General features: G+C 40.9%; 1 pseudogene; it reads left to right on the forward strand.

The window, feature by feature from the left end:
- The first annotated feature begins 2,064 nt into the window (after positions 1 to 2,064).
- On the forward strand, positions 2,065 to 4,701 carry LOC124512830 (spindle and kinetochore-associated protein 1-like; annotated as a pseudogene).

Below are 4,701 nucleotides of genomic sequence, written 5' to 3' on the forward strand. Positions count from 1 at the left end.
TCTGACATTTTTGGTTACATGCTAGTTTATCTTTTATAAATAAAGCTGTGATGAACTTCTCTTCAGTCTTCTCTTATTACAGTCTTGGGTAAGTAGTTCCAATATCAACAAATAGCTCTCTGCTCTATGAAATCTGGGTAACTTTGTTCTCTGACCAACAGAAAAGTTCAGTACCTATTCTAAGCTTCTGAAACCCCCACAGGACCTTTTAATGTCGTGCTCATCCCTGACTCTGACTTCCTTCATCTGCTGAATTCCTGTTGTCTGGTCTGTGGTTTGTGTCAGTTCCTTAACCTTCACCTTGGCCTTGACTTAAAGGTAGAACTTGGCCCCTTACCTTGATTCCTACAAACAGCCATTCCACGGGTCATTTATAAAAGAGGCACATCCTCCTACCTTGTAGGAGTGCCTAAAATTAAATTAAAATGCATAAAAATTTGGCATTCTTTCTGTAATGTTCTAGTTTTCTTAAAACGGAAATTCCATTCAATTAGTTGCATCATTAAAACCAACAAAGAAATATATTTATGATTTCAGAAGATGAGACATTTTCTATCCCTAGATTACCACACCTCTTCAGTTGCTTTAGTTCAATGGTTCTCAACTGGGGGCAGTCACCCCTGTCCCCCCCGCCACACACACACACACACACAGGGGACAATTGGCATTATTTGGAGTTGTTTTTGATTATCTCAACAGGGGGTTGCTACTGGCATCCAGGGGGTAGAGGCTAGGGATGCTGATAAACATCCTACAATCCACAGGACGGCTTTCCACGAAAAAGAATTATCCCGCTCAAAATGTCAATAGTGCCCATACTGAGACTCTAATTCTGCCTAACCCTGTGAGCTCATCCTCTAGGTCTGATTATTCGCCACCCAGCATCTGAGACTGTCTCACATCCCTATGTCATCTGTGATCCTCCAGGGACTTTTTTTTTTTTTCTGCATGAGTCTTTTCTTCCAGGTCCTAATGGCTCATCCAGAGAAAAAGGTGGTACTTTCGGGTTTGCTTCATATCTGGGATGGATTATCACAATTGGTCAAAAAGAGAAGCTTGGTAAAAAAATAACACCTTCCACTTTCTACCCATGTCCTTACTCCGGTCAAACAGTGATTTGCTTTGACCAAAAAGGATACAGCAAGGTTCTGTGATGTCTTCTGATGCACCTGTTTGGCAGTGGGTGCTGCTAGCTATCAGATGAAAGTACTTCCTCTAACAAACCTTCTTTAGCTGCTTTGAATAGGCAGGCATTCTGGACTTTAACTTTGTAAATTTCCTGCTTCTATAGGTGAAAATCATTCAAGTGTAGTATGTTTCATTCCTTAAAGTTTTGCTTTGCAGTCATTGCTCGTAGCTTCAACTTCTCTGGCCACATGCTGTGACTACCAGGAAAACATAGTTTTGGAACGGGTAGGACCTCTCAATGCTTTCCAGCCATAGTGTCTTAACTAATCACAAAAGGTCCACATTGTTGGTGATTTCCTGTTGCATAAAGCCTCGTTCCTGGTAGTGATTTCTGTATTCCTTGGATTTTCCAGCTTGTAAGAAATGGAATCACGTACCTTAATCCAGGTAATGAGGGGCTTGTTGTAGTCCCGGCCTATCCAAGAAGAAAGAGAGTTCTGAAAGAGACAGCTTGAAGGTTGCTGTGGATTCAAGACAACCACAGGACTCTTTAGAAGCGTGTATTGTATTAGCTAAGCCAGAAAAATACATATAAGAGTGGAGACTGTGGATTTTCCTCTACCCATGATACTCAGCTTCTTGCTCAGCTCTGCCTTTCCTGAAATATGGGCTTCTTCCCCCAGTTAGTTTTCTCAACTACTTCTGCGTACTTAAAGCTGTGGCTTACCTCTATCTTTAACTTATCCCATGGCCTCCATTGTCCTTCCTACCTCATTGCCTTTCTCTGTGCGTCTGTTTAACTTCGTCTGTATTGCCCGGCTCCATTTCTGGAGAATCAAAGCTTGTGATTGGCTTTGTCTCTATTTGAGCTGAGATGTTTATAACCAACAACACATAGGCTGAATGTGCTATCGTCTGGCACCCATGATACAAATTATGGTCAACTTTACAATAAGAACAGCCTGGGCCCTCATCCCTCAGGAAGGCAGTTTCCAAGAAGCAGCACGAACCTGGTAAGTACGATGCTTGGCACATTCCATAAAACCGATAGAGTTTAACCCATACACAGAATTCATGTCTTTTAACACAGATTCTCCTCACATTGAAAATGCCTTGGAAGATCTGGCAGGATTACTCTGGATTAGGTTAAAAATACCAATGGTTACTGGGCACCTGGGTGGCTCAGTCGGTTGAGCGCCAGACTCCTGATTTTGGCTCAGGTCATGATCCCAGGGTTGTGGGATCAAGCCCTGTGTTGGGCTCTGTGCTGAGTGTGGAGTCTGCTTAAGATTCTCTCTCTCTCCCTCCCCCCCTTCCCCCTCCCCTACTTGGGCACTCTCTCTCAAATAATAATAATTTAAAAAATACCAATGATTGCAAGTAACACAAATGGGCATTTATTGCCCAGAAATTTTCCATGTCTCCATTCACTTGATCTTTTAAAAATATGGTAAAATAGGGGCCCCTGGGTGGCTCAGCCGGCTAAGCATTTGACTCCTGACTTTGGCTCAGATCATGATCTCACACTTTGTGAGTTCAAGCCCTGCATTGGACTCTGCACTGACAATGCAGAGCCTACTTGGGATTCTCTCTCTCTCTCTCTCTCTCTCTCTGCCCCTCCTGCACACTCTCTCTCCCCCTCTCAACTTTTAAAAAAATGCTGTAAAGTAAATATATATAAACACATGTATAACATAAAATTTGCTTGAAATAAACTAGATACAAATATTGTATGAGTATGAACACTTATATGAAATATCTACAGTAGGAAAATTCATGGAAACCAAAAGTAGATTAGAGGTTGTCAGGAGCTGAGAGAGTGGGTGAATGAAGGATATTGTGTAATAGTTATAAATTCCTGTTTAGGGTAATGAAAAAGTTTCAGAATTAGATAGTAATGATGGTTGCAAAGTATTATGAATGCAATTAATGTCACTGAATTTTATATTTCAAAATGGTTAAAATGGCAAGTTCAATCCATTTAATTTTTAAGAGTATAATTTAAGGGGTGCCTGGGTGGCTCAGTCGGTTAAGCGTCCGACTTCAGCTCAGTTCATGATCTTGCAGTCCGTGAGTTCGAGCCCCACCTCGAGCCCTGTGCTGACAGTTCAGAGCCTGGACCCTGGAGCCTGCTTCGGATTCTGTGTCTCCCTCTCTCTCTGCCCCTCCCCGCTCATGTTCTGTCTCTCTCACTCTGAAAAATGAATAAATGTTAAAAAAATTTGTTTAAGTATAATTTAAAGTAATTTTCACATAGTACCTGTTATTTGAAAGAAAATCATACTATGTTTACGTGTCTAGAATATAAAAGATTTTTCCGGCTAGGCTAATACATTCTTGTATCATTCACGCATATTCACACCACAGGTAATATTATACCTACTGTTTCGTATTAGTCTTATTTAATAACATACTATGAGCATCAGACTTTCCCAGTTTATTATATATCTATGTCATTTGTTTGCAATCTATGTATTATTTTAATGTTTGAATGTACCAAAAAAGTTATAGTTGAAAAATCAATGGAGAGATACATAGATGGGGGCACCTGGGTGGTTCAGTCAGTTAAGCATCTGACTTCAGCTCAGGTCACGATCTCACAGTTTGCGGGTTTGAGCCCCGGTTCGGGCTCTGTGCTGACAGCTCACAGCTGGAGCCGGCTTCAGAGTCTCTCTCTCTCTCTCTGTGTCCCTCCCCTGCTCGCGCTCTGTCTCTCCCTGTCTCTTAAAAATAAATAAACTTAGAAAAAAAAAAAAGTAACTTTGGACTTTGCTCCTGGACTGGTGCAAGAGGCATACAGGCTGGCCTTTGCAGATTTAGAATAATTGTGCTGTCATATTAATGAAAAGATTAAGAATAACCTCCATCATTAGGAAACTGTGGCCAAGAACCTACCTTGAAGACGATGTTAAATGAAATAGGAGAGGAGATCATCGTAACAAATGGGCTAATAAATAACTTGGAATTGGAAACTCCATGTCAAGAACAAACTGACAGTTCGCGGAAGGGTCTCTGTGAATCCCCTGAAGAAGATTATAAAGATGTGGAACATCTCAAAAAAAAAAAAAAAAATAGGCGTCCCCATTTGCCTCAAGTAACATACCTAGAGCTGTATTAAGAGATCAAATCTTGACCATGAAGAAACAAAGTCGAGACACCTACAGCCACAAAGAAGCCCCCGAATGAACAAAGGAACGAAAACAGGAAGATTAAAGAAATGCCATGAATAACTCCTGATGAGTTCAGTGGTACTCCTAAGTATATGAAATCTCACTTAACCGACTGTTAAATGCATGATGTTATTAAAGAAATCAACAAGGCAGCTGCCAGTAAACACAAGATGCTATACCAACCCCCAAAATCTATGAGTTCTGTGGCCATAAATCAACCACAGATTTATTGACGAAGAAACAAAAGATGCCAAGGTCATTATTTTATAGCGGAAGCTGACATAAAGGAGTCCATAACTTTGAAATCTTACCCAAGGGTTAATGTGATACTGAATATTTGACAAAATTGCCAGAGGCTATCGGAGATTGAGGGGGCGACTTTACCCATTATGTTATAACCTAA

The sequence above is a fragment of the Lynx rufus genome, unplaced genomic scaffold (assembly GCF_022079265.1).
Source record: "Lynx rufus isolate CCGP_SWC_20201006 ecotype Redwood Valley unplaced genomic scaffold, mLynRuf1.p SCAF_18, whole genome shotgun sequence".
Taxonomy (NCBI): Eukaryota; Metazoa; Chordata; class Mammalia; order Carnivora; family Felidae; genus Lynx; species Lynx rufus.